The sequence below is a fragment of the Hyaena hyaena genome, unplaced genomic scaffold (assembly GCF_003009895.1).
Source record: "Hyaena hyaena isolate Hyena2069 unplaced genomic scaffold, ASM300989v1 scaffold_871, whole genome shotgun sequence".
NCBI classification, from domain to species: domain Eukaryota; kingdom Metazoa; phylum Chordata; class Mammalia; order Carnivora; family Hyaenidae; genus Hyaena; species Hyaena hyaena.
The window spans coordinates 218,096-238,776 of NW_024081500.1; the positions used below are offsets into that span (position 1 = coordinate 218,096).

General features: G+C 41.4%; 1 non-coding gene across 1 annotated transcript; it reads right to left on the reverse strand.

Annotated features, from left to right (window-relative positions):
- Positions 1–10,525: 10,525 nt before the first annotated feature.
- Positions 10,526–10,630, reverse strand: LOC120222381. The gene has a single exon (XR_005526029.1). It is a non-coding gene; the product is annotated as a U6 spliceosomal RNA (small nuclear RNA).
- Positions 10,631–20,681: the final 10,051 nt, after the last annotated feature.

The window sequence follows — 20,681 nt, forward strand, 5'->3', positions numbered from 1 at the left end:
GCCCATCCCTCCTTCCCCCCACATCCATCAGTCCTCAGTTTTTGTCAGCATGCAAGAGTCTCTCATGGTTTGCCTTTCTCCCTTTCCCCCGCCATTTCCCACCTTCTTCTCCCCCTTGTTCCTCAGTTAAGTTCCTCCTAATCCTCCTATACGTGCAAACATATGATATTAGACAAACTGGACTTTAAATGAAAAACAATAACAAGAGATGAAGAAGGGCATTATATAATAATTTCGGGGGTCTATCCATCAGTAAGAACTAACAATAATAAATGTCTACACACCGAATATGGGAGCACCTAAATATTTAATAGAATTAATCACAAACAGGGGCGCCTGGGTGGCTTAGTCGGTTAAGCGTCCGACTTTCGCTTAGGTCATGATCTCGCGGTTCGTGGGTTCCGGCCCCGCGTCGGGCTCTGTGCTGACTGCTAGCTCAGAGCCTGGAGCCTGTTTCAGTCTGTGACTCCCTCTCTCTCTGACCCTTCCCTGCTCACGCTGTCTCTCTCTCTCTCTCCTAGAAATAAATAAAACATTTAAAAAAAAAAAAGAATTAATCACAAACAGAAACAATTTTATAATAAGAATGTGCTAATACCAGGGGGCTTTAATACTCTGCTTTCAGCAATGGATAGGTCAACGAGACAGAAAATCACTAAAGAAACAATGGACTTGAAAGACACATTGGACCAGATGGATTTGACAGATATATTTAGAACTCTACATCCTGAAGCCATGGAATTCACTTTCTTCTCAAGTGTGCATGGTACATTCTCCAATAGATCACATATTGGGACATAAAGCAGCCCTCAGTGAATATGAAAGAACTGAGATCATACCATGCACACTTTCAGATCATAATGCTTTGAAACTTGCCATCAATCACAGGATGTCTGGAAAACCTCCAAAAACATGGTTAAAGAACACCCTACTAAAGAATGAATGAGCTAATCAGGGAATTAGAGAGGAAATTAAAATATATGGAAACAAATGAAAATGCAACACAACAGTTCAAACTCTATAGGATGTGACAAGGGCAGTCTTAAGAGGAAAATACATAGCACTCCAGGCCTATTTCAAGACATTAGTAAAAGCACAAGTGCAAAATCTAACAGCTCACCTATAGGAACTAGAGGCAGAGCAACAAGAATGCCCTAAAACCAGTAGAAGAAGAGAAATAGTAAAAATCAGGGCAGAAATAAACATAGAGACCAAAGAAACAATTGAACAGATCAAATGAAACCAAGAGTTGGTTTTTGGAAAAAATAAACAAAATTGACAAACCTCTAGCCAGGCTTCTCAAAAAGAAAAGAGAGAGCACCCAAATAGACAAAATCATGAATGAAAATAGGGTTATTAAACCAACCCCTCAGAAATACATGCAATTATCAGGGAATACTAGGAAAAAATTTATGCCAACAAATTGGACAACTTAGAAGAAATGGACAAATTCCTAAACACACACTCACTACCAAAATTCACACGGGAAGAGATAGAAAATCTGAACAGACCCATAACGAGTGAAGAAATCGAATCAGTTATCAAGAATTTCCCTACAAATAAGAGCCCTGGACCTTATGGCTTCCCTGGGGAATTCTACCTGATGTTTAAAACAGAATTAATACCAATTCTTCTCAAGCTATTCCAAAAAAATAGAAATCTAAGGAAAACTTCTGGACTCATTTTATGAAGCCAGCATCACTCTGATTCCCAAGCCAGACTGAGACCCAGCAAAAAAAGAGAACTACAGGCCACTATCCTTGATGAATACGGATGCAAAAATCCTCAACAAGATACTTACAAATAGAATCCAACAGCACATAAAAAGAATTATCCACCAAGATCAAGTGGGATTCATTCCTGGGTTACAGGGCTGGTTCAATATTCGCAAGTCAATGTGATACATCACATCAACAAAAGAAAAGATAAAAACCATATGATTCTGTCTATAGATGCAGAAAAAGCATTTGACAAAATACAGCATCTCTTCTTAATAAAGACCCTCGAGAAAATCGGGATAGAAGGAACTTACTTAAACATCATAAAAGCCATCTATGAGAAGCCCTCAGCTAACATCATCCTCAATGGGGAAAAACTGAGAGCTTTCCCCCTGAGATCAGGAACACGACAGGGATGTCCACTCTCAACATTGTTGTGTAACATAGTGCTAGAAGTCCTAACATCAGCCATCAGACACCAAAAGGAAATCAAAGGCATCAGAATTGGCAAAGAAGAAGTCAAACTCTCACTTTTCCCAGACGACATGATACTCTACATAGAAAACCCGACAGACTCCACCAGAAGCCTACTAGAACTGAAATAAGAATTCAGCTAAGTTTCAGGGTACAAACTCAACGTACAGAAATCGGTTGCATTTTGACACACCAATAATCAAGCAACAGAAAGAGACATCAAGAAACTGATCCCATTCACAATTGCACAAAAAAACATAAAGTACCTAGGAATAAACCTAACCAAGGATACAAGAGATCTGTATGATGAAAACTATAGAAAACTTATGAAGGAAATTGAAGAAGACACAAAGAAATGGAAAAACATTCCATGCTCATGGATTGGAAGAATAAATATGGTTAAAATGTCATTACTACCCAAAGCAATCTACACATTCAATGCAATCCCAATCAAAATTGCACCAGTATACTTCTCAAAACTAGAACAAACTATCCTAAAATTTGTATGGAACCACAAAAACCCTGAATAGCCAAAGTAGTACTGAAGAATAAAACCAAAACGGGAGGTATCACCATCCCAGACTTTAGCCTCTACTACAAAGCTGTCATCATCAAGACAGTATGGTATTGGCACAAAAACAGACACATAGACTCAGAGCTGGACCCAAAAGTATACAGCCAACTAATCTTTGACAAAGCAGGAAAGAATATCCAATGGAAAGAAGACAGCTTCTTTAACAGATGGTGCTGGGAGAACTGGACAGCAACATGCAAAAGAATGAAACTAGATCATTTTCTCACACCATACACAAAAATAAACTCAAAATGGATAAAGGACCTGAACATGAGACAGGAAATCATCAAAACCCTAGAGGAGAAAGCAGGAAACAACCTCCTTGACCTCCACCGCAGCAACTTCTTACTTAGCACATCCCCAAAAGCAAGGGAATCAAAAGCAAAAATAAACTCTTGGGACCTCATCAAGATTAAAAGCTTCTGCACCTCAAAGGAAACAATCCATAAAACTAACAGGCAACCAACGGAATGGGAAAAGATCGTTGCAAATGACATATCAGACAAAGGGTTAATATCCAAAATCTATAAGGAACTCACCAAACTCCACACCCGGGAGACTAACAATCCAGTGAAGAAATGGGCAGAAGATATGAACAGACACTTCTCCAAAGAGGACATCCAGATGGTCAACAGACAGATGAAACGATGCTCAGCATCCCTCCTCCTCAGGGAAATACAAATCAAAGCCACACTGAGATACCACCTCATGCCAGTCAGAGTGGCTAAAATGAACAAATCAGAGAACTCTAGATACTGGCGAGGATGTGGAGAAATGGGCACCCTCCTACACTGTTGGTGGGAATGGAAACTGGTGCAGCCCCTCTGGAAAACAGTGTGGAGGTTCCTCGAAAATTTAACAATAGAACTCCCCTATGACCCAGCAATAGCACTGCTAGGAATTTACCCAAGGGATGCAGGAGTGCTGATGCATAGGGGCACATGGACCCCAATGTTCATAGCAGCACTCTCAATAGTAGCCAAACATGGAAAGAGCCTAAATGTCCCTCAACGGACGAATGGATCAAGAAGATGTGGTTTATCTATATGATGGAATACTACATGGCAACGAGAAAGAATGAAATCTGGCCATGTGTAGCAACATGGATGGACCTTGAGGGTGTTATGCTGAGTGAATAAGCCAGGCAGAGAAGGACAGATACCATATGTTTGCACGTTTAGGAGGATTAGGAGGAACTTAACAGAGGACTGCGGTGGAGAAGAAGGGGGAAATAGTGGGAGAGGGGGAGAGAGGCAAACCATGAGAGACTCTTGAATGCTGAGAACAAACTGAGGACTGATGGGTGTGGAGGAGAGGGGGAAGATGAGCATGGAGGAGGGCTCTTGTGGGGATTAGTACTGGGTGTTGTATGGAAACCAACTTGACAATAAACTATCTGTAAAAATAAATAAATAAATAAATAAATAAATAAAATATAATTTAACTCCTCCCCCCCCAAAAAAAGCACAAAAAAAAAAAGTACGTTAAGAGCTCCCTATTAAAATGAGAATACTTATGAGGCCAACTAGACTTTGGCAGCTAATGACTGAATTCTCAGCTAATGCCGTATCTTCTCATTGACTTTGCCAGGTGGGAGCAGTGGGAAAAAAATAAAATAAAATAAAATAAATAAAATAAATAAAATAAATAAAATAAAATAAAATTAGTTCTGAGATTGGGATTCATGTTATAATATTATTAAACCAGAAAGAACAAGACAACATTCATTTGGCCCAGGCACCTCTTGTCGGTTCCTATAATTACAGTGAACTCTTCCCCAACTGATTTTTGGTTTCTGCCCCAGTATGATGCGTGGTCTTGTGAATTTGAGTCCCATGTTGGGCTTCCTGAAGACAGTGCAGATCCTGCCAGGGATTCTCTCTCTTCCTCTCTCTCTCTCTCTGCACATATCCCACTCTGCTTCCCTACCTCTCTCAAAGTAAATAAACTTTTTTAAAAATTCCAGAAACAGATTCATCTACACCATCTCTTTAAAGGATTAGAAAACTGTTTCTGCTGTATCTTACTCTGTATTATAAACATGAAGGCATTATAAGCACACCACTACTAACACTGAAAACTTAATCTATGATTCCTGCTAAGTAATGTGAACAGCAGATGGATTTCATACTTATGGTCATTATGCACCTTCAAAGTGACTTCCTTGTCACTAGGATTTTCATCAGTAATAGTCCTAGGAGGACTTCATTAAGTTGCATCAGGAATCATCAGGCGTGGGTTCTATCTACAAGCTCAGCTCACACCCAAGGAACTATTCCACCTCCCTCTTTAGCTCTGCCCCTTGTCTGATTCAATCCTCAGAATCCCTTTCCAGACATGAACACTTACTTACATGTCCATCTTTACAAGTTCTGCCTCTCAGACTGAAACGGCGAATGCTCACTGGACTCCTTCCCCCTGAAGGATGGGGGGTCCATGTGAAGGTCACGACAGCCAGTACGTGTGAGGGAGGGAGGCAGCCAGACCAGAGATAAAGGTTTCTGATCTGTGACCTCCCGTCCCATCAGGACTGCAATGATCATTTCACACGAAGTGGCAATGACAGCACAGACTTAAGCAGCTGAAATATTTCTGAAAAACTTTCTCCCAGGACTAATTACCAAATCCAGTTACAAGTTTGTGAGTATCTCCAAAGATACTGTTGTCTGCTTTAGGTGAGGCTTTCTTTTCATGCTCCCTGATGGCAGAGAGGGTCTCACAAGTAAATACTGATGTCCGACACATAAGGGACTGGCAGTGAGTGTGTGTGTCTCACAGTCATCTCTGATTCCCTCAGAAGTTCTTCCACTAAAAATCTAGGTCATTCATAGTCTTCTGTCTTCTAAGCTGCATCATTATTTGAGATCTGAGAAAATACATGGAATCAGACAGAGTCTAAGAAAGATTTCTAATGAGATATAAGGGAGATCATGCCAATAATTTACATTACGTATCATGGGACCCATTTTCATACATAAATGCAAAGTAAACTTAAATCATGATATGAAAATATTGTAGGAAAATATAATATAGTAATACTGATACTAGCGATCAAAGAAAGCCTAAAAAAACTACCCCTCTAAGACAAACAGATGTTCATAAACATGACCCCCAGAAATACAGGTACCAGGATTCCATGATTTCACAAACAGTTTCTACCATTCTTCTAACTATCAGAGAAGCCAATGTTGTTCTATCAGTTTAACACCATTGAGTGTTTACCAGAGGTCTCTACACCTACCTTTGCTACTTTTCAACTGGGAGCACTTGCTGCTCATGCAATTAAATGAAGACACAAAATTTATGAGCCAAAAGTCACTTCTATGGATTTACCAACAGACAAATACACAATTTCAATAGGGCCCTCTATCCATTCCACCTGTGAGGGTTCTTCGCCCACGTGGGAAGATAGAGGGACCACAGTCCACATAGCATCACACCTACTTCTGATACCAACTCCAAGTCTGAAGTTCCTAGAGCCACCCTTAGTTTAGAGAATTCTATAAAAATACTCACAGAAACCAATGAGAGCTGTTATACTCACTGTTATGGTTTACTACAGAGAAAGGATACAGATTAATATCACACAGAGAAGAGATGATTAGAGCAGAGTCCAGGAAAACTACCAAATGGAAAGCTCTAGTGTCCCCTCTCCAGGAAGTGATGGATGTATTTCTTGCCAGGCATTGATATTTGACAATACTCATATTATATTGCTACCAGGGATGGTAACCCAAGCCTAGGAGCTCACACATTTTACTAAAGCTCGATCACATACTGTCTGGCATTCAGTCTCCTCTTCTTGTGAAGTCTGGCTGATAGCTTTATTTATTTATTCATTATTTTTTCTTTTGACAGATAGAATCTGAGTGGAGGAGAGAGACAGAGGGACAGAGAGAGATAGAGACAGACAGACAGACAGACAGAGAATCCTAAGCAGGCTCTATGATCAATGCAGAGCCTGATGCAAGGCATGTTCCCATGCAATCTGGGATCAAGCTGAACCAAAATCAAGAGTTGGCTGCTCAACAAAATGAGCCACACAGGCGCCCCTGGCTGATGCCTTCAGCTTCCAGCTTCTCCTGCATGGCCCAGGGCTCCATGATAAATCTCACTGGGAGACTATCTCATGTCCCTGCCTGCAGACAAAGAAAGCCAATCCTATGAGCATGATGTTCCAAGAGGCAGAGATCAACTTCCAGGAAGTGAGTGCAAAGGCCAGGCCTCTGGATGATGCTAATTTTTCACTACATTCCCCTACTCCCCAGTTTCCCTTTATAGGAATAGAACCACATGGCTGACAACCCCTTCTGCAAACACACAGGTAAACACATGTTTGCAAACACATGCACATTTACACACTCAGAGACACAGTATACACACTCATGTTCTCAAACATTAATTTATACACTTGCATACATTCTTTCTCATCCTAGCATATTCAGGCTCACACCCAAAGACACACATGTGCACACAGACCACATACAGACTCACACTTACATTCACACACATTCATAATGCACACCCTCACACACACACACCACTGGCTTCCTCACTCTCACAGATTCTATCACATAATTACCAGGTGTATACTCCTCAAAAACATGTTCATAAAAGGAAAACTTTTCATGTGTCCAAGCCTGAAAATGCAAGAATGAGGCCCCATGTCTGCCCCTGTATGCCTCCAACTGCAGACCCCACAAGGACGTTTTACATGACCAGCATTTCAATAGTTCTGTGAGCTCTGGCTGTGGAAATGCAGGGCGTGCCAAGGGGCAATTAATGAGTATTGTAACACAGCAGGATTAGAAGGGCTGGATGGAAGAGTGCACTCAGACATAACAAAATATGCTTGTCATAACAAAATATCCAAGCTGGGTGGTTTAGACCACAGAAAACTATTTCCTAAGAGTTCTTCAGGCCATGAACCCAAGATAGAGGTGTCAGCAGGATTGGTTTCTTCTGAAGCTTCTCTCCTTGACTTCCAGGCAGCCACCTTCTCCGGGTGCTCATGTGGCCCTTCTTCTCCCTTGCACATCTGCTTCCCTGGAATCTGTGTGTCCAGACATCCTTTTCTTGTAAGGACACCAGTCATATTGTACTATGGTCCACTGTAATACCCTCATTTTAATCTAATTATCTCTTTGAAGGTTCTACTTCCAAGTACAGTCACATTCTGATGTACAAGGGATAACAGCTACAACATATGAATTCAGGTGCACATAATTCAGTTCTCTGCAAGAATACACAAAGTGTGGGAGGTGAGCAAGGACAGAGGGTAAAAGGCAACAGGGCTTAAAGGGTGAGGTGTGTTTCAATAGCACTGCAGGATCTAAGGGCACAGGGCACAGAGTGTGTGAGATGTTCAGGGTGTAACACACATCAGTCTGAGGGCATAAGGGTATGGCAGTCATAAGTATAAAGTGGAAAAGAGGGAGGGGGCATCATCAGCAAAAGTGAGTCAAAGGCAGGGCTGGGTAAAGGCCCCTGACAATTCATGTCCACATGGGGCTAAAGAGCCATAGGGTAGGAAGGGAACATTTTGTGGGATGAAAGCTATTTGATGGTGGGACACACACCCCTATGACACTTGCATAGATGAAAGGTAGAACTCTTTATGACCAACAGCTGCACAGGGTAGAAGGCTTCCAGGTGTAGCCACACTGCGGGGTGCACACAGGGACAGGGTAACAACAAGCTATAGCTGAAGGAGTAGCCTATGTGAGGAAGCAGAATGAAGTGAGCTACTTTTCAAGGTTTACAAATGGACTGGTTGATTCGGAAAATATCACAAGTTCCAGAGCAGAAGTTCCAGAGCAGAAAGGCTGTCCGTGGTTGTCCAGTACCTGACAGAGGGTGGTCACAGATGCTGCAAAGTGGCCACAGTGTGAGAGCCCAGTTATGGAAGGGACTGAGGCACGGACGTGGTCAGCTGCTCAACCGGGAGAAGTGACTTCCCTGTACCTGGAACCTCAAAATAGGGTCAAGAGAATATAAAAGGCAAAAACATACGAGACTCTTAAATATGGAGGGTTACTGGAGGGATTGTGGGAGGGGGTATGGGCTAAATGGGTAAGGGGCATTAAGGAATCTACTCCTGAAATCATTGTTGCACTATATACTAACTGGGTATAATTTTTAAAAAATTAATTAAATAAAAATTTTAAAATAAGACAAACAAAAATATGTGACACTTGCTGAAGTATGGACGAGCTGAGCATGATTAGTGGTCCAAGACAAGAGATGTAAGAGGTAAAAGGTGAAAGAGGTAGAAAGGGAGCTGAAACCTTGTTGGGGGGATAATTGTCTCAGGGAAACAAAATGAGTGTGGGCGCTGAAGTCAGCTGGGAAGAGAGGGATGAAAAGATTAAGGGACTCAGGAAAAGGGAAGATGTGGGGGCAGATGTATGGCATGCACAGGGAGCTGATAGTGCCCAATGACTGAGGGCTGGGGCTGTGACATAGAGGACATAGGCACTGGGCTGTAGTCTTTGACCTCTGTCCTCGATGAAAGTCAATACAGATCAACGGGGTGGAAGATGTGTGGGTGACGGTAGGAGAGAGTTCCCTGGAATAGTGCAGGGGATAGATATGAGAGAAATGGAATTCAAAATGGGAAGGGTGGAGGAAAGAAAAGAGAGGGAAACAAACAACAAGAGACTCTTAACAATAGAGAGCAAACTGAGGGTTGATGGAGGGAGGTAGGTGGGGAATGCACTAAATGGGTGATGGGTATTAAGGAGGGCACTTGTTGGAGAGCATTGGGTGTTGTATATAAATCATGAGTGACTGAATTTTACTCCTGAAACCAATTTTTCACTGTATGTTAACTAAAATTTAAATTAAAAAAGTAAAATAAAAATCAACTGGAAAAAATGGGTGCACAATAGAGCTGAGGAAGGAAGTCTAGAAGGGTCAGGTGGAAGTGGCTGGGAACACAAACAAGTCCCGTGCTTGAAGGCATAGGCTAAAGTATTGCAATGGATAAAGACCTGTAAGTGAAGGGTTGGGGGGTTGAGGACAAGAAGTTATAGTGGTGGACAGACGGGCAGTATGGAAATTGTGGGCATGTAGGTCACAGGAGCAGGTAGGAAATTACATTCATTCACTGCATTCATTTACAATCTCATTGACAAGGGCCTTACAGTTTTCTCATGGAAGTTGATACATGGATCCATAGGGAAAACAATGGTAGTCATGTAAAATATCCCTTTAAAACCTTTAATGCGCAGTAGGACCACAGGTGAACACTGAGTGAACACTCCACCATGTCAGTCTTGTCACGGAAATCCAGTTCTTAGAGGGACTGACAACAAGAGACTGCCTGTTTCCTGCTACTGGGCCCTCGGTGTTAGAAAGAGTTGCCATGCTTGGTCCCTTCCCAATACTCACATCTGCACAACTTTTCTGACTCAAGACTTATATGATGAAAGGTTCTTTCTGTATTGTAGTATTTCTAAAACGTCATACATGCTGTATATATGAAATAAACCTAACAAAAGAGCATTGAATAATTTTAAGCACTGTGTTCTTTTGCAGGAAATCATCCCAAGATGGAACCACTGGGGTCACGCTGAGATAGGAAGATCTCCATCACCAGGGGTTACACCATTGGTTATGTTGCATTTCATGGTAAAAGAGGCTTTGCAGATATAATTACAGTTAATAACCATCTGACTTTATTTTATTTTTTGCCTTAGATTAGGTCTTTATTCAAAGTCAGCTTTCCAAAATGATTTTAAATTTATGGAATAAATAAAAACATATAGACCACTTCCCAAATTTCATGTCATCCTTTCTCAGGGGCCAACAAATTTTCTCTGTAATGTTCCAGTGTTAGTTTATGTGCTGCCAAACTAAGTGCTATAATCATCTGACTTTAAATGAGGTAGAGTAGCCTGGATTGTCCAAGTGGGTCCAATAAAATCACATGATCCTTAAATAATACAATCAAAGAGAGGCAGAAGGGAAAGTAAGAGATTGAGAACAGGAAGAATCAGTGTGCTGATGCTGGCTTTCAAGGTGGAGGGCACCACATGGAAATCTTATTTATTCATTCATGGATATTATTATTATTATTATAAATCATTTTAAAAAATGAATTCACTAATATGAATCAGTCCAAAAGAAATTTAACCCCAGAGGCTACAGTTAAGAGCCTAAGTTTTGGCTCAGCATAACAGCCTCAAGTTCCATCCATGTTGCTACACATGGCCAGATTTCATTCTTTCTCGTTGCCATGTAGGATTCCATCGTATAGATAAACCACATCTTCTTGATCCATTCGTCCATTGATGGACACTTAGCTCTTTCCATGTTTTAGCTATTGTTGAGAGTGCTGCTATGAACATTGGGGTACATAGGGGTACTGCCCCTATGCATCAGCACTCCTGCATCCCTTGGGTAAATTCCTAGCAGTGCTATTGCTGGGTCATAGGGGAGTTCTATTGTTAAATTTTCGAGGAACCTCCACACTGTTTTCCAGAGGGGCTGCACCAGTTTCCATTCCCACCAACAGTGTAGGAGGGTGCCCGTTTCTCCACATCCTCGCCAGTATCTAGAGTTCTCTGATTTGTTCATTTTAGCCACTCTGACTGGCGTGAGGTGGTATCTCAGTGTGGCTTTGATTTGTATTTCCCTGAGGAGGAGGGATGCTGAGCATCGTTTCATCTGTCTGTTGACCATCTGGATGTCCTCTTTGGAGAAGTGTCTGTTCATATCTTCTGCCCATTTCTTCACTGGATTATTTGTTTCTTCGGGTGTGGAGTTTGGTAAGTTCCTTGCAGATTTTGGATACTAGCCCTTTATCTTATATGTCATTTGCAACGATCTTTTCCCATTCCGTCGGTTGCCTATTAGGTTTATGGATTGTTTCCTTTGCCGTGCAGAAGCTTTTAATCTTGATGAGGAGCAAAATAAGTCAGGCAGAGAAGGACAGCTACCATATGTTTGCACGTATAGGAGGATTAGGAGGAATTTAACAGAAGATCATGGGGGAGAAGAAGGGGGGAAATGGTGGGGGAGAGGGAGGGAGGCAAACCATGAGAGACTCTTGAATGCTGAGAACAAACTGAGGACTGATGGGTATGGGGGGGAGGGGAAGGGGGGTGATGGGCATGGAGGAGGGCACTAGTGGGGATGAGCACTGGGTGTTATATGGAAACCAAATTGACAATAAACTATTTTAAAAAATAAAAGTATTTAAACTGGTAAAAAAAAAAAAAAAAGAGCCTAGGTTTTGGTCTTCTGACCTGCTGACATGTAAGAAAATGATACGGTGTTGTTAGAATCTGGTAAAGTCAGAACAGAAACTGACTATACGTATTTAACAATAAATTCTTGGGAATTGCCCACAATTGATAGCATTTTGATCTTTGGGTGTAAAAATGCGTTTTTTTGGTTTGTTTACTTGTTTGTTTTTAGTTTTAGGCTTGTTCTTCTTTACATAGTTTTGTAGTACATTGGATAGTGTGGAATTGCATAAATGTACATGTATACACACACCATTATTATTCTATTCTATTCTGGTTCAACATTTACATACATGTCATCATACTGGACTTACTTTCCAATCAAATTGCTCTTTAACCAGGGGTCTATGAAGCAGTTATTATACACCAATAGAAACAGATTTATCACATTCCCTGGAAAACCACAATTTATTCCACAAGGATTATTAATGAATCGTCTTTACTGAAACTTTGTGTATAATATATTTTTTAAAAAGGAGACACACATCATAACATGTGGGTAGTTGGTCACACTGATTTCTGCACATGTGAATTATCCTCGTGGTTCTGGGATGGGGACAGTTTCACCACCATGATTGCACTTTCTCACTGTGGGCACAAATGCATAAACTGCTCTTGCAAATACCTGGAAAATGTCATATACCACCAAGTGTAGACCCACATACCCCAACCTTTATTGAATGTTTTTTTCTTTCTGAAAATCTTAAACCTACATAAAGTTTGCATACTCTTTTTTTACCATTTCATCACAAGTTCCTCTTCATTTGCTGAGGTTTTTGCTGGGCCATGTGAGGATAATGATGAATGGTCAAGATGTTCTTGACCATTTGCCCCTAATATCTTAACATTTGACCCCTAATGTCAAGGTCATTTTATCTAACCCTAACAAACTAACGCTTAACAAATTCATACCACTGTTATACCATCATTTAATACAGAAGCCACATACACATTCCCCCCAGTAATATAATGGTATGTTTTCCAATCTCAGAAATCTGGGATCCAGTTGTGGTACAGGTAATACATTTGTTATCTTGACTTTCTTGTTTCTTTTTTTTTTTAATATTTTTTATTTATTTCTAGGAGAGAGAGACAGCGTGAGTAGGGGAGGGTCAGAGAGAGAGGGAGTCACAGACTCTGAAACGGGCTCCAGGCTCTGGGCCGGCAGTCAGCACAGAGCCCGACGTGGGGCTCGAACCCACGAACCGTGAGATCATGACCTAAGCGAAAGTCGGACGCTTAACTGACTAAGCCACCCAGGCGCCCCTTGACTTTCTTGTTTCTTGAATCTAGAACAGTTGCCACTTTTCTGTCTTCAGTGACTGACTGTTTTGAAGAATGCACACCCATTATTTGCAGAATGTCCTTAAGTGTGGATTTCTCTGATTGTCTTCCTCAACCTCAGCCTCAGGTACAACACTGAAGCAGAACTTCTACACACAGATGGCAGGACCTACTGAGGGCATCACCTCAGAGGCAAAGGTTAGGAGGCTCTTCTATCACTGCTGATTAAGTTTATATGGTTTTGATACCATCTACTAGATCTGATCTTTTTAGACATGTTTCTCTCCTGTTGCATTAATAAGTATTGGCTGGAGAGGTGTTTTGATATTGTTTGAACAGCTTTTGTCTAAATATTTTAGCATCAATTGATGATTTTGGTCTGAACTGATAATCAGATTATGATTGCAAATTAGTTGTTCTAACATTCTACCACCTTTTATATGTGTATTAATGAGCATTCCTGTATTTTTAAAAAGCTCTCCTTTTACCATTCCCCATTGCTGTTATCACAATAGATTCAAGAATTCCTTTCCATTTGCAGCCATACATTATTCTATTTTTTTTTGACAGTCAAATTATTCCAGATTTGTCCATTGGGAGGTTCTTCACCCTGGCTACATACCACCAAGTTTTGTTGGTTATCATTGGGTTAAACTACACAGAATGTAAAATGCACCACCATTTTAGAGTACACACTTCAATAGTATTTCACACGCTCACAATATTGGGCAACCATCACCACTACCTACTTCATCAACCTTCAGGGAAACCTAGCACCAATTAAGCAATACAGCTGACCCCTGAACAACCCAGGTCTGGAGTGCACAGGTCCTTTCACCTGCAGATCTTTTCAGCTCAGTACTGCAAATGTATTTTCTTTTATAATTTTCTTAATAGTATTTTCTTCTCTACCTTACTTAATCATAAGAATACACTCTATAATACATCATATATATAATATGTGTTAATCGACTATTTGTTATCTGTAAGACTTTTGGTCAACACTAGGCATTAGTAGTTACATGTCTTGGGAGTCAAAACTTATATGTAGATTTTGACTTCATGAGGGATGGGCACACCAATGCCTATGTTGTTCTTCAGGCAGCTGTAATCCTCCATTTCCTCCTGCCCCCAAACTTTAGCATCTACTGAATTTGTTTACTTTCTGAATCAACATCACATTGAAGACTCACCTCACACTCTCCCTTCCCTTGCCTGTATTAAACCACTTCTTCAAGGAGTCCTTATTTTTTTAAATAAAGACTGACACTTAAAAACAGAATCTCCTGCAATCTCTATCAAAATAACACCAGCATTCTTCAGAGAGCTAGAATAAACAATCCTAAAATTTGTATGGAACCAGAAAAGACCCTGAATAGCCAAAGCAATCTTGAAAAAGAAAACCAAAGCTGGAAGCATCACAATCCTGGACTTCAAGCTGTATTACAAAGCTGTAATCATCAAGATAGTATGGTACTAGCACAAAAACAGACTCTCAGATCAATGGAACAGAATAGAGAACCCAGAAATGAACCCACAAACGTATGGCCAACTAATCTTTAGCAAAGCAGTAAAGAATATCCAATGGAATAGAGACAGTCTCTTCAGCAAATGGTGCTGGGAAAACTGGACAGTGACATGCAGAAAAAGGAACTTGGACCACTTTCTTACACCACACACGAAAATAAAAAAATGGATGAAAGACCTAAAGGTAAGACAGGAAACCATCAAAATCCTAGAGGAGAAATCAGGCAAAAACCTCTTTGACCTCAGCTGCAGCAACTTCTTACTCAACACATCTCTGGAAGCAGGGGAAACAAAAGGAAAAATGAACTATGGGGACCTCACCAAAATATGAAGCTTCTGCACAGTAAAGGAAACAATCAGCAAAACTCAAAGGCAATGTAATGGGAGAAGATATTCACAAATGATAATATCAAATAAAGGATTAGTATCCAAAATGTATAAAGAACTTATCAAACTCAGCACCCAAAAAACAAACAATCCAGTGAAGAAATGGGCAAAAGACATGGACAGACACTTCTCCATAGAAGACATCCAGATGGCCAACTGACACATGAAAAAATGCTCAACATCACTCATCATCAGGGAAATACAAATCAAAACCACAATGAGATATCACCTCACACCTGTCAGAATGGCTAACATTAACAAATCAGGCAACAGCAGATGTTGGCAAGGATGTGCAGAAAGATCTCTTTTGCACTGATGGTGGGAATGCAAACTGGTGCAAACTACACTGGAAAACATTATGGAGGTTCCTCAAAAAATCAAAAATAGAACTACCCTATGACCAGAAACTGGTCTACTACTACCTAGTAGTGCAGTTATCCAAGGGATACAGGTGTGCTGTTTTGAAAGGACACATGCACCCCAATGTTTATAGGAGGACTATCGACAATAGCCAAAGTATGGGAAGAGCCCAAATGCCCACTGACAGATGAATGGACAAAGAAGATGTGGTATATATACATATACATACACATACACACACAGCAGAGTACTACTTGGCAATCAGAAAGGATGAAATCTTGCCATTTGCAACTATGTGAATGAAACTAGATGGCATTATGCTAAGCGAAATTAGTCAACCAGAGAAAGACAAATATCATATGACTTCACTCATATGAGGACTTTAGGATGCAAACAGATGAACATAAGGGAAAGGAAGCAAAAATAATATAAAAACAGGGAGGGGGATACAACATAAGAGACTCTTAAATATAGAGAACAAATAGAGGGTTGCTGGAGGGGTTGTGGGAGGGGGGGATGGGCTAAGTGGATAAGAGGCATTAAGGAATCTACTCCTGAAATCATTGTTCCACTATATGCTAACTAACTTGGATGTAAATTTAAAAATTAACTAATTAAAAAAAAAACACAGAATTGCCTATTGGAATTTCTAACTGCAATTCAACCCCACAGGTTTTGTCCTTTCTTCCACCAGTTCCACACTTCTATCTTCGTCCTCTACATAGAGAATTCTTTGCAATTTTCAAAAAAGTAAATGCATTTACTTGTGTGCAAAATCCACCAAAATACAAAAGAATGAGAATTTTATAAAGGAAAAATCATCAGACCCTTTGGATCAGTGTTCCCAACCTTGGCACTACTGACCTCTGACCCAGGTACCTCTCTGTGGTGGGGGCTGTCCTGTATATAGTATATGTGCCTGTATCTTCCACTCTACTATGTGCCAGAAGCAACCCGCACCTCACTCCTCCCCAAAAATAAAGGTCACTAAACACTGCCAAATGGTCTTAGGAGGGAGTGGGGGAAGCACAGGAAAATTACCCTGTTGAGAATCAGTATCATAGAAGTGTTAAGCAATTCTAAAAAATCACTTAATGAAAACTTTTGGAACAGGAGCATTGTGTTAATCTTATAACCTAAATATTCAACCTGCCTTATTTTTCTGGATATGATTTAATTACAATGCTTTGTAGAGAATGAAACACATTACTACCTGTAACATTGTTAAGAGATTAAATGTTCTTTTTTTTTAATTTTTAAATTTTTTTTTTAAATTATTTCTAGGATAGAGAGAGAGACAGCGTGAGCAGGGGAGGGTCAGAGAGAGAGGGAGATACAGACTCTGAAATAGGCTTCAGGCTCTGAGCTGGCTGTCAGCACAGAACCCGACGTGGGGCTTGAACCCACGAATTGCGAGATCATGACCCAAGCGAAAGTCGGACGCTTAACCAACTAAGCCACCCAGGCGCCCCAGAGATTAAATGTTCTTAAAAATATGGGGAAAAATAGGGCTCCTGGCTGGCTCATAGTTCATGTGATTCTTAATCTCTGGGTTTGAGTTTGAGCCCCATATTAGGTGTGGAGATTCCTTAAATAAACAAATTTTAAAAAATAAACAAACCTTTACAAAACTACATGGGAAAACTGAAATCACTATTTTACAATTTTATCTTAATCAGTACGTATTAACACGAGAAACTATCACTAAATGAAAAAAAAAAAAAGCCTGTGGTCCTATAACAGTGAAATCCACATTCAAACTTGTGATGTGAATATATGATAACCTTCACACATTATTTTCTATATCTGACACACCTAGGATACATATATTGCACTTAAAAGGTGACAATAAACTGATAATCTCTAAAAGTTGTGTTATAACTCCTTTCATTGATATGGGTTAAAGATATCTTTGTACATCATCAAATATACATTTAAGGTAACAGTTTCAAAGGCTTAAGTCCATTACACAAATAATTCAAACACCTATTGTTGCTCATTTAAAATATTTTCATTTGTTCATTTTCAAACAAATTTGTAATGAAAACACCTTCACGTGTGCCTTGGAAGAATTTCTGAGACAATTCAGACCATGAGAAGAACGAGTGGGCAATGTGGAGTGCAATTTTCAAGACTTTATGTGCTGATATCCAGTCACTCCTCCAGATGCACGCGGGTCCAGGGGAAGACACGATTCAAGCGAGGTGGCCGCGAGGAGGGCCTGGAGGTCTGGCATTTGCACATGGCTATCATTTCAGGTTTCCTCCAGCAGCGTGTGGACCCGCGGGCTTGCACTTGCTATTTGGATCATGAGTGCTGGAAGCGGCGTGCTTTGTGCCGGGCCAACACTTGCGCTGGCGCCTGGACACCGGGGTGGCTCAGTCCCCCACACAACCAGACTGCAGCTGAGAAGGCCTCTCAACAATGCTGGTCCTGCTATAGGTGCCCCCTCACCTACCTCCCACTCATGCCCAAGTCTCTCATCAGACCTAGATTCTCTAGTCCACATCTGGACACCGTGACCACCCACAAGTTCCAGTTTCTCCCCAAGCTCACACACTCAGATTCCACTCTACCTGCAACCACAATCTGAAGCGCAAACTCATCTTTGCACTAACATGTGCTTGCCCCTCTCCAGGTGGGTCCTGAACTTCCCTCATTCCCACTTCCTATTAGCCCAGGACCTCCGGCCTGTGCACCAAAGGGGAACATCGTAATGCCCCTCAACCCCACCCCCACCCAGGGGGACCAAAGCCACTCCCCCTAAAACCTATGTCCTCGAGGGCAGCACCAGGTCCTGGAATTCATCACTGATGACACACTGATAAAGGTGCCACCAGATTCTAGTCCAAAGAAGTCACTCTCACGTGACCCTGACACCCACCTGTCACATGCAGACTCCAGATCAGCCATGAGCTTAGGAGGGCCCCTCCCTCCCTTGGACTCACAAGCATTCCCAGACCACCACCAGCCCACATTCCGTGAGAACTAACCTTCCAGGAGGAGGATCCACAGCTCTAAGCCAGTTCCTCACCTGGAAGTGCCTAGAGCATATACAGAAATCACCCATCCTGGTTCTGTTCCTTCCTCTTCATTTGATAAATGCAAGAAACCCACAGTATTTATGTGAAGATGTGTGGGGAATAAGCTTAGGGATCCCCTGGGCTTACACCAATGGGTTAACAAGGCATAAAGAAGTATAAAGCCATAGGATGCTCTTATTCGAGTTCGGGTAAACAAGATTAGCACCCAGAACAGGAAGGTGAAAAGACACCATGAATAGGGAGGTGCAAAGGCACCCCAGAAGAGTGGGGATTTAGATCCCCCAGAATAGAGAGGGAGGGGCAAAGGCCCCAAAATAGAGAGTGGTACAAAGACATCCAATACAAAAATATATGAGGTAAGCAAGATTAGGCATTCAGGGCAAAGCACCCCCCAATTTTGTAATATAGCAGAAAGCTGCTTTCACAGGAAGGAAGGACCAAGTTAGGTCAGCAGGTAAACTGGGCTATAGACCAACTCACTGCCCTGCGGGTGATGCTGTCCTGAGGGGAGCAGGTTTACAAAACAAAAGGTGCTTTGTTAACCTTCAAATGTTTTGCCCTGTCTTATCCCCTAGGCAGCTAAGATAAACAGATATGGCACCTCCCGGCTGCCTTTAACAACTATTTGCCCATCTTCCTGGTGCCAGGATTTTGTTTTATATTGACCCAAACCCTAAACACTGTATATCTTCAAAACCCCCTTTCTCTCATGTCCATGAGCTGATGTTTGCTGATTCACCCAGCACATTTGTAAGCCTTCTGATCCTAATAAAAACAGTGAAAGGACCCTTATTCGGGCCTCTTGTCTTTTCCTGGACATTAGCCATCTCTCTCTTATTTTCATCCTGCATCCACTCTCGGTGGCCGAAAAAGAACTTTAGACTTAGAGTCTAGGACAGACATGTGATGGTAGCGAGTAAGAGGATCAGGGGTGCTCTGCTTGCTTTCTCTAGTGCTACTGAAAGAGGGACTGGGTGGGGGAATGCTGTGGAAACAGGGTTCTGGGGAGAGAAGCATCAGCACCACCACAGACCCTGTTAAAAATGCTACTTCCTGGATCCCACTGCAGTTTATTTCAATCTCTTAGAGTAGGGTTCTCCTGTAGATTCTGTTTCAACAAGAATTCAGGAGATTCACATACACAAACACTTTGAGAGGCAGCGTTTGGTTAAGTGGTTCTCAACATTGGCTTCTTGTTACCATCACCTGAGAGATTTTAAGAACTACCATCTCCTGTGCTCACTTCCAGCTCATAGATGGCCATCCTATTACTGTGTACTCTTCTGGTGGAAGGGGTCAATGAACCCTCTGGAGTCATTTTTATAAGGTCTATGTTCTTATTCAGGAGATCTCATCCTCATGATTTATGCATCTCCCCAAAGCCCCATCTCCAAATGCCATCACACCAGGAATTAGATTTCACCATGTGATTGGATGGGCACTTTGTACAGAAGTTATTAGTGGTCTGCAGTTGGTGGAATTCACAGGAGACAGTGTCTTGGAGGGGTTAAAATCATGGTGGGAGAGAAGGAAGGAGGTTATATGTGGGGCAGTTGGGCCTTGGAGGAAGACAGTGTGATGCAAGCTAGATAGAGAGTGTTAGAAGGGGAGAGGAAACCTGGGAAGAGACCATAAATGAGATGAAAGAGACACAGGGCAGTCAAGGAGCCAGGGAGGGTAGTGGGAGTGGGAGTGAGGTAGTGGGTAAAGCATATTTTCCTACATAATTTTCATATTAATTGGCACTGAATTATTCAAATAAGTCCAAATTCATTAACTTGGATTGCCAAGTGATTTCTGTAGTGATTTATTTACATCATGGACTTCCTTTTACTTGTATCTCTGCGTATTCTTCTCAGGTATTTTTGTGTCATTCTGTTTCTCTACTAATAACCTTAGTTGATTGTCCAGTAGTCTGAAGATTAGGAAAATACTAGTTTCTGGGTAGAGGAAGTTCTCTGGGAAGTGAAGAACCTAGTGAGATACACATCCTTCTCCAGTAATCCCTCCCGTGTCAGTACTCAGTATTTCCTGATGTCCTTTATAGGAGATGCTGTCTACT